The following is a 10,634-nucleotide window of genomic DNA, read 5'->3' as shown; positions in this document are numbered from 1 at the left end:
CCAAAAGGTACTTTCTACATTAGAAGCCAGGAACAATGCACATTTGATGGAGTGTAGGTTACCATGCATTATTTATTGCTTTATTATGCAGCACAGCAAAGCCTAGATACATTTGCTTCTAGTTTTATTGGGTTGTAGGAGAAGCGGAACACTGGCATTAATAAACTGGAGTATTGGACACGGTGACTGAGCAGGAAAGGGCATTATAAGGAAGACAATCTCGGGAGTGACTAATTGACATTTACCATTATCATCACATAGGCCCCTGGGGCAGCGATGGCCAATAACTGGCCAGGTTGTAACATCTTGTTCCAGCACAAAATCACTGATTCGCTGAACTGTATTTAATCAGACAGAGACCTGCAAACAATCACTGCAAGGCACTATTTTACCCAAGCTACAGGGTTTCATTGCACAAGTTATTTGGAACATTGCTCTGATTAAAGTACAGTTCCATCAACACTAATTACTTAGGTAACGAACTGCCACCCCCTCGTACACCAATTACCAATACTAAGCAGGTATGTCATGTATGTACATACCATATATAGATTATATTTATTTTTTAGCAATTAAGGACAGGAGCGATTTTTGTTGTTTTTTTCTTTTTTTGTTTTAATGACATTTATTTATAGCATTTGCACCAGGATCAATTTCACGGGCGCCCCAACCCGGCCTTTTTTTTACATGCCACCCGGCACGATTCTGCTCAAGGTGCTTGACAGCCATAATCAGAGTTGCGCTGCACTTACATTACTGTGACAGGCACAGTAACAGAGATCCCTCCAACGACTTTAAGAGTTACGGCCCAGTTTGGACAGCTGGAACATTACAAAAAAAAAGGGTCGATCTAGGGGGGGCAGACATGTACGGTGACTCAGCGTGCGTTACTGAACGCAATTATATCTGTATCCAGATGGCAAGTGGGCAAGAGTCTTTGAACATTATTTTAATTTAATACTGTTCAATCGCAAGTTCAGATCAATAGAAGGATTTTAAAAAAATTTTCATTATTTGCAAAGTATTACACTGCCCTCACCCAGCTACTTCTTAATGTCACCCAGGTGGCAAAATATTCTAGGGCAGAGGGCCTGATTCAGACTCGCTTGCGAGCGCTGAGCACTCGCAAGCGGGTCGATGTTGCCCCAGTGCGCATGCGCACGACAGACCCGGCTCCGTCATGCGCATGCGCGAGACCCGGATATGGGTCTCGCTACAAAGGGGGCGTGCTGTCGATGGTGAGTGACAGCACGCCCCCTTTGGTGGGCGTGCCTGGTGTGTGGCTGGCCAGACGGAGGTGTTCCCATGGGAACGCCTACCGTCTGGGGCCGGCCCCACTGACATCACAAGTGATGTCAGTGGGAGTGCTTTCGGCTCTGGTAGAGCCAAAAGCACTCCAGGGCTTGCGGCAACGAGACCCTACCACAAGGGTCTCGTCGCAAGCCCGAAGGTCGCGATGGTCTTGACCATCGCGACCATCTTCCTGGCCGCTCGCTATAGCTGTGGGTGGTCACCCACAGCTATACGAGCAGCCAGGAGGCCACTCTAAAAATTCAGAAGGACGGCCCTGATTCAGAACGAGTGCTCTGTCAGAGCGTCCGGCTCTGAATCAGGGCCATATTCCGTTGTGTTTCACAGCAATAGAACGAGATGAGAGTTTTAATTGACAGACAGGGAGCTTACACTCTACAGGCCAAAATATTTTACCCTTGCACTAAGTTGTAAGGGTAAAAAGTGCTTTGTGGCATACTTGCCACCATTCACATTTACCTCTCTGGGAGTTGCCCGGAGAGGAGGCACTGGTTGGTGGAGGTGGGGGCGAGTCCAGATGATCAGGGTCATAAAATAGCGTCATTAGGCAACGCTCCCTACTCACGGAACCGCCGATCCGCAAGAAAAATCTCCACATTCTGCTCACTTCACTAGGAAGTGGATAGAATGTGGGAGAAGTGCCTACTTTACCGGGGCTGCGGGAGGTTACCCTAACAAATCGGGAGCCTCCCCGCATCTCCTGGGAGGTAAGGCAAGTATGCTTTGAGGGCTATATGATCCAATCACACAGCAATTGTGGCACGGTTTTCTGGAGTACAGAAAGAGAACATATGTAAGTTTTGTGTGAACTGTGTAGAAGGGTGGAAACGGAGTAGAAAAGTCTAGATAGGCTAAGTGGGTGGCTTTGGAACTGGATAAGCTTGGCTGCCAAGAAAGATAGTTTTTAGGAACGTGTAAAGCTTTCTAGGCTAAGAGAAAGTCTTGTTGAGTAAGGGCTTGTGTCGGTGCAGCCTAGAAACAGTCCAGTAAAAAATATTCAAATGCTTTAATATGAGAAGATATAAGCACACTGTTTTTTATTTGGTACAGTACTAGTTAAAGCTGGTTTTTGTTGTTGGTTTACAATTGGTAGAGGTCAGTTGTCAGTCTTATTCTGTTAGCCTAGTAGCTGCCCTGTTGAAGCGGGGTTTAGCACTAATATATTAAGGCTGGAGAAGGAGTCAACTGCCTCTTTCCAGTTTGTGATCCCCACCCACCCACCCGGCATATTCAGAAATTGGTTTGTACCAATATTTATTCATTCTGAGAAATTGGTTACTTTATACCAATATGTTTTTCGTTGGAATATATTGTATTTCTTGTTCCAGCAGGTGTGGCATAGCAGGCGGAAAGCAGGGCTCCTCGGCGGCTCAATTTAGCACAGCAGAACTTGGCTAGCATTCCCCCTTTGAGAGAGGCGAGTCGGTTTCTACTTTAGGGGAGAACCAGGTCTTCATCCTAGGGAGGGACCAGCACTGTGTTAGTTAAGGGGAGGTGGTACTACCCAGGATGGCTAGCGCACGGGGTGGAAAACTCCACCCCATTTTGGTAAAGCGAATAATTAATTACGAGCTGTAGGTATAACTGCTTTTTCGCCACTAGGACTAATTCAATTCTAATTTATAAATAAATTGGCTGCGACCTCTTTTTCCAATTCTATACAGTTGTCTGTGTCTTATTTATTTAGTTACGTTAAGCTAAAGAGTGGTGTATAAAATAATAAAACTATGGGTGACTTATGAGAATGGTATGAATCCCACACAGACATTAATTATTAACCTAACATTTAAATAAATACAGAAAAAGTTTCTTAATGAGCAATAGAAATGCTTAATTTAATTAAAACAAATTCTATATTTTTTCATATTTTTCGCCGTTAGAACAAGCATGTACCGCTCTCTGGGCCGGATTCAGCAAGCAACGCAAGTGAGAGAACGCACGTGTGAGCCAATGTTTGCGATCTGTGCATGCATCTCATTGCGCGTGCAGGTTTCTGAATACGGTAAGGGCTCTCTCAGAGTACGCAGGGAGCCCCCCGCAGAGACCTTTGATGTTGATTGACAGGAAGTGCCGTTTGTGGGTGGTGACAGGGGGGCGGTCGGCCGAACGCAGGCGTGCCTGTGCGTTCGCACACCGTTACAGGGGCATGCATATATTAATCTCAGCTGCGCCGCACTCAACCGGGCGCCTCTCTGCGTGCAGGAATCTCTCAAGTCCTGCGGCAGGGTCGGCTCTACCCTTAGCTTATACGCAGCTTCGATGGCACTCGATGTTCCCGATGTTTACGCTGTCAATCACGGCATAGGTGGGCAGCTTTATGTTTTGCTGGGTGTCTGCTTCTTGTGCCGCGTCTCCGTGCGTATGCATTGATTAGCATATTTTCACAGCGGGCTGGGTACGTGCACCGGTAGCGTGCGTTCCTTGCTGAATCATGCCTTCTGCCAGCAGAATCGGTATGATTTACCACCAGACCCATGCCCGGCGGTTCAAATCCCGACAGAGGCAGCCCGACAGAGGAGGAAATCCCAATCGTCCTAAGGTAAGTACTAACTAACCTAATTCTACCCCCTAACCCTCCCTTAGGGGTGACTAACCCTAACCTTCTCCCCCAGTGCCTAACCCTAATCCCCGCCGCCTAAGTCCCTCAGGGGGGTGCCTAACCCTCAGTCCCCCCGGAACCCTAAACCTAAAACCCCTCCTCCTGCTATCCACGCTCAGCGCCCGAGGTCCCTTCGATCGGGATGCCGGGCGCCAGTGTCTCCCGGCGTCGGTAAAATGACAGGCGTCTAGATTTAGAACACTGCACTGACCTGCTGGACATGCATCTGGTATCTCCTGCATTGAATGTGGATGTGATTTAAGCCAGGTGTTGCCAGGTGTTAAGCCAGGTGTGACCACTGACAATTCGGGCCAGACGCTGCTGGTCACGATCATGGTTGACCACTACCATGTTCACAGGGATACAGTCAAAATGGCGACGGCCGGGAAGCCGTCTGACTAAATCCAGGCGTTTAAATACTGAGGCAGGACTAAAGACAGGCATCGAAATCCCACCTCTATATCTAAAACATCGGAATCTAGACAGACGGGTTTCCAAACGAAGGTAAGCCAAGCAGTGTTAGCGCTTAGCCGCAGAAGGGAGGGTTAGGTTTAGGGACCCCCGGGGGGACTTAGGGTAAGGCACCACTCAGAGGGGGCTTAGGTTTAGGGTGCGGGGAGGGGGGGTTAGGTTTAGGCACCCCTGAGGGGAGGTTAGGGTTAAGCACCACCCCGGGAGAGTTAGGTTTAGAGTGCGGGGAAGGGGGTAAGGTTGAGGCACCCCGGGGAGGCAAGGTTAGAGTTAGGCACCAATAAGGGAGGGTTAGGGGGTGGGAGGGAGAGGAGAGGGTTAGGCTACTTACCAGCCCCAGTCGGGATCTTCAGCGTTCGGGCACGCCGCGTTGGGATTTAGTCAGACGGCTTCCCGGCCATCTGCATTTCATACCCAACCCTGTCCACAATGAGTGATGCCTTCCATAAGGTATTCCCGGTACATATGTTACACCGTAGATCGAGGAATGTTGAATGTCAGCAAAACTTCGGTAATGGAATGTCCCATCGGTCGGGCACCCACTATCATACTCTGATAATTCACATCGCCCCACCTTGAGCAGCCTAGCCGGTGTTCAAACTGAGTCACGAGATGTCGGGTTACAACCAATGCAGGTTTGGGCATTTCCAAGATGTCACAGTACGGTGACGCCACCTACCATTACTTTTACATGCTGCTATCTCCTGACTTTTGACACTTCAGTGTAATTAATTCCTGGGTATTACGTGATTCAAAACTCACTGTGGATTGCGCTGGGGGCAGTGGGATAATATTTACCTTCTTTGTTTAGGTCACATTATCCGGTCCTCTCAGGCTCTCAGAATGGTTAGGTCTAGAACGAGGTGCTGCAAAGAACCTCTGACGTCACAACCACGTGACCTGTGGCAAAAAGGGGAGGGGCAAAGTTCAGAACGGGGCTAAAAGTGTCCCCTCACCACAGGTTTATATCCCCCCCTTTGCCCACGTGGATAGTAACACTGGTAGCGGTCTGGCCCTACTGCAGTGGTCACGTGGTCGTGATGTCAGAGGTCCATTCTCCATCTTGGATCTAGCAACAAACCTCTCCCAACTGCCTGTATAATAGATGGAGTCACATGATGCAGTTGCTCTCAGCACTGCGCGGTGACATCATCTCTGTGTAGCGAGCTCTCAGCCAATCAGTGACGGAGAGTAGCCGCATCACAGGATTCCAGCGCTTCTACTGCAGCCAAGCTTGAAAGAGGACCTAGCGACGTGCCCACCAACCAAAACAGCCCCTTCTAACCACCGATGTGTGACTAAGGCAAGTGAAAGGGGAAGAGAGAGGAGGGAGAGATGCGCTGAAGGGGGACGAGGGGAAGAGGGTTTGCAGAAGGATATCTTTATTCAATCCCAGGAATACCGGTTACTACTTGCCCAGAAGGATCTGTTTTTATTTTATGATGGCCCAAAAAAAAAGGCCTCCTGGAGCAGGTTCTATGAATCCCAGCAATAGTTTTATGACTTTACTTCTGCAGTTCTAGTGTGACTGTGCGCCATTGTTGTAGCAGTGACCAGAATTCACCTAATAGCACTCAACACTATCTATACCATCATCATCGCCCATGATGACTGCAGCAGTTAGTGCATTAAGCCAGAGAGAATTCAAAATTTACCACTAAGTGCTATGTGTACATAATGCGTTTGAGCCAGCTAAACAGTTGACCAATCAGAATTGCAGAAAGGGATGGATTTATTCAAACCTCTTTATAGCATCCGCCCATGGAAGTGACCATTACTGGTGCCTGCATGGGCCAGTGGTTCAGACACTGAGGAGCAGGAGGAAGAGTGCTTCAAGTGTAGAGCCCATGGTTCTGCCAAGTGGAATATGTGGTCCCACATACAAAAATAGAGAACTTAAGTCAAACATAGATACTTTCGGAATTATGAAACAAATTTTGAAGGCTATTCTGTTTAAGCACAGCTGTTGTGATATTCACGGCAAAAGCAACACATTACAGTGGTACCTCGTCCTAACCCTGTCAAAACATTAATTTAGTGTTTTTATTTTATTCTACTTTTAGCTCTTTATAACTGGAGGCAGTTTTCAGGATAACGATCGCTAAATCGCTGGATCTACCCAAGTGCCCGTAAAGAAGATTTCGCATTTCATTTCAGGTCGAACAAGTCCTTGGAACCTCAACACACAGAAGTCATTCAGTAAAGAGAACTTTATTAAGTCTGTGTGGAATTACTGTAGTTATAAGGGTGCCGATTAAATGAAACATTAAGCATAGATCTTAATGAAACAGCACCCCTAGTGGTCAGTTTATCATAGGAACTGGTAAACTAGCACTGCGAATAAAAAAGTAAATTTAAAAAGAACATCAGTCAGGCATGGGACGGGAGTGCTAGCTTTTTCCAGCAGGATAAAATCTATAATACACAGTTGGGGTTATTGAATAACATGCGTGCTATAAAAGTGTTCCATGGAGTAATCAATAACACAATAAAAAATAAAAATCTTCAATCAGAATACTTCAAGAGCGACTGGTGAAAGCAAAACGTCTTATAGGCTGATATGTCAATGTAAATATTGTCCTTCGTTTGTACAGAATGGTGGAATACGTTCGTGCTAAATTACTTTTTTTTTATTATTCGTGTTCATCAGTACATGTGCCAACCATACAGTCAGTACATTTTAACATCTACACCATAGGTTCCCAAACGCCTCCATTACAGTCCAGGCTTGTACCAAGATGGTTAAATCAAAATTGACTGAGGTGCTAATTAAAGGGGCACAACCACTAGACCAGAGGTTCTCAAACTCGGTCCTCAAGACCCCACACAGGTCACATTTTCCAGGTCACCCAGCAGATGCACAGGTGCAGTCATTACTCACTGACACATTTTAAAAGATCCACAGGTGGAGCTAATTATTTCACTTGTGATTCTGTGAGGAGACCTGGAAAACATGCACTGTTTGGGGTCCTGAGGACCGAGTTTGAGAACCTGTGCAGTAGACGATCTACTCCCTGTCCAATCTCTAAACGATTTTCCCTTGAACTTTTATCTTTCAGTCTGAACGATTTGCAAACTATCTTTAATAGATCAAGTGAAATTGACCTGCATGTTCAGTCGACTGACGAGACGATCAAACGACCAGCGGGAGCGCGCATCGTTGATCGTTAACGACCAAACACTGCACGATTTATAAACGATTTTTAAATGTTTGAACGATAACGACGTTGTTATCGGTCAATCGCCTGCTAAAATCGTGTAGTGGATGCCCCCCTTAAGTCACCTGTGCTCAAGCACAGTTATCCTTAAAAACTGGACTATAATAACGAAGTTTCTGATCTATACTAATAACACACACTGTTTTTCAAACAAGTTTTGGAGGTCCCACATACAATAATGTACTTTTAAGTAAAGAAAGAAAAAATGATTACCAGGCTAGGTCAATAACCCTTTCAGCAGCACAAATCACTAGATTGCAAGCTCTTTGGGACAGCAGCATAGGGACGCTTTGTCACATTATGACGCACGTCCAGTAGTATTATTACGGAGACCTATGCATCTTGAAGACGAAACACAAATATCTACAGAACACCACAGTCCCTCAATATCAGACTTCATTAAAAAAAAAATTAAGCAAAGTCAAACTGCTCACAAGTTTGACTTGGCAGCACCCAGTCTACAGGATCAAGGAATAGGATTCTCTGGGTCCGGTTTGCCTGTCTTGGCAATTTATAAATAAATTATCTGCACTCCTTGATTGATGTGCCTCTATAAATAATTAAGACAGACATGTGATCATCCTCTCACTTTCCTACAAGAAGCACAAAACACAACTAACAAGGAGACAGGTCAAATGCAGTACAGGCATCAGGTGCACGGTTCCAGATTTTAATTGTCTGGCGAAACACTTAATTCCCAGGGGATTTAAAAACACACTCTTTAACCCCCTTTCCTTGCTCTGAGACTCAAAACAAGTCTCTCCAAGAATACAGGGATTATCCTGAGATTTAACGAATCCATCTGTGTCTTCAAAGTGGCTCAATCAAAGCAATATCACACCTATGATTCTAATAGACCTAGGCACAAGAGCTGGCACTCCCACCCTCTCGTTAATCCTCAGAAGTCTTCACTCAGACTCTGGCAATCTTTACCGCTGCAAATCAGACTTCCAGGTAGCAGGTGTCAGGAATACTTTCATTAAAGCTCTATCATTTCCAGCAGGAATCCACACCTGACACCGATCCCTGGGACTTTTTGCAAACTGTAATCTGCACTTTTGAGTTTGCAATAAACATGGCTCATATTTCACAGTGTATTGCAGCAAAGGAGATATAAAAGTAGGATCTTGGCCACAAGGGAGAAGTCATTGGTTTTTTAAAGTGTAGTTGCACAGCTCCGAGATTATATAAACAACTCCCTAAAGATACAGGTATAATAAGCTAGCACACCAGTTCAGAGTTTTATTAGGTTCTACTGAGTTTGGAAAGTTTATATTGTACAGTAGTGAAATGCAAATTTTTTAATTAAAGCAAGTCAACTTCATAGCACATCACCAAAAAAAGGCTGCAAACCATTTGAAATGCTTTCATTGCGCAATTCTTAATTAAGCATTAAAAAATATATATATTATATATATATATATATTTTCTGACATTTGTAACTTCAACACTCCAAGCAGCCACTTTAGCAACGATGAGAGATTGGATACTTAGTGCAGGATTGTATAATACACTGACTACAGTGTCCTAGGGTTTAGCCATCTTATATATTGATCCCCATTGCCTGCCAGGGCTCCAGCGCACTGTAAAGTTTTACGATTTACCGTATGCATTTACATTTTACAGCAGATGACATTTCTGGCCAATGCCCTCAGGTTAGGTGGAAAATGGTAAATTTAACAGCATCATAATTAACTACACATCCCCATAAGTTGCCACTGGTCTATATCAATTATATAAAGTGCTACTGAGGAAGGAAAGGCAAAGCTTTAAAATAAATAAAAAAAAGTCACACATGCAATTATAATTGGAAAAAGAAAATGCCTTGGCATATTAGGGGAAAATCAATTTCAGAATCACTTGCAGCAGGCAGGCGCCCATCCATCCATCACGGTTAGTAATGTCCCTTATTATAAGATGTGGGCTTGCAGCCACCTGCAGCCGTCTCATGGTGACAGGTGTCAGAGAAGCAGGAGCTCCTATAACTAGTCAGCAGAGGACACAACTTTCCCCAGCAGGGCTTAAGTATGGATAACTAATAATAATAATACTAATATAGCCCAGCTGTGGACCTGTAGATCCTTGGTCAAGCCTTAACCCATAGTGAGCAGCTGTCCCAATGCAAACTACAGCAGAAGTTCCCAGATGACAGACAGAGCGACATCTCAGGGGCTTAGCTCAGCACCCCAATTTTAATAGGGGTACTAGAAAAATCAGGACCACCCAGCAAGTCATGCAATGCTCCAACACCTCCATGCATCAACTCACCTGGCTGAAGGTGGGCAGTGCCAACCTGGGTGACCCAGCACGCTGCCCCACTCCCAGGAGATGCTCTCTCTCACAATGCAGGACTCTCTCCCACTCGCAGTCTCATCCACATGTGTGTGGGAGCTCCGTGCACTCCTGGCTGCTGCTGCTGTGGCATCCTGGGCAGGGACCACCTTCTGGATGGTGAGGTGCAGGTGAGTGCCCCCTCCTCGCTGCAGTGAACTTGTGCCAAGTGGTGCCACCTACAGGGCTGGGTCCGGGAGGCGCAAGGAGCACTAGGCGGAGCTGGGGGGCTCCCGGTTGTTGGACGGCGTGCACTGTGCTGTTGCCCGGGTCCTGTGCCGGCTACACAGGGGTGGGATGTGCGGCGGCGACGGCGGATGCTGCTGCTGAGGCGGCGGGAGCGCGCCTCCTCGCCTACGTGGACGTGCCTGGAGCCCAGGGCCAGCTCTGTTACCTTGCAGCGCCCTCTACCCCTGACTATGCTGCTGTGTGCCAGCCAGGGTGCCCGTGCCGAGCTAGCATGTCCATATATGCAGCATGCATGGGCACAGCAGGTCCTTCTTCCCTGACTGCTTTACTCGTCCCCTCATAGTAATATCCATCATCACACGCATATTAATGTGACTTGCAGCCCTCTAAATGTGGAGACTTGTATGTTATTGGCTCTATTTTATTTTATTATATTTATTTTTATTTTATTTTTATTTTATTTATATTTATTTTATTTATTTTTATTTATTTCTATTTATTTTTTAAATAAAATA

The 10,634-nt window shown here is 45.9% G+C and overlaps 1 protein-coding gene across 3 annotated transcripts in view; it reads right to left on the bottom strand.

Moving 5' to 3' along the window:
- CHST8 (carbohydrate sulfotransferase 8) overlaps positions 1-10,289 on the bottom strand; it is a 446,833-nt gene extending 436,544 nt beyond the window's left edge. For 2 of the 3 annotated variants that reach the window (XM_088451136.1, XM_088451139.1), the window contains exon 1: positions 9,868-10,289. The gene's annotated coding sequence lies outside the window, so the exon portion shown is untranslated. Of the gene's footprint in view, positions 1-8,033; positions 8,113-9,867 lie in introns of those variants that run through there. The other variant, XM_088451137.1, reaches the window with a different exon arrangement.
- Positions 10,290-10,634: the final 345 nt, after the last annotated feature.

Source organism: Taudactylus pleione, unplaced genomic scaffold (genome assembly GCF_031769625.1).
Source record: "Taudactylus pleione unplaced genomic scaffold, aTauple2 ptg000537l, whole genome shotgun sequence".
NCBI classification, from domain to species: Eukaryota; Metazoa; Chordata; class Amphibia; order Anura; family Myobatrachidae; genus Taudactylus; species Taudactylus pleione.
The sequence above is the reverse complement of the archived record's forward strand: the minus strand, read 5'-3'. Positions and strand labels throughout refer to the sequence as shown.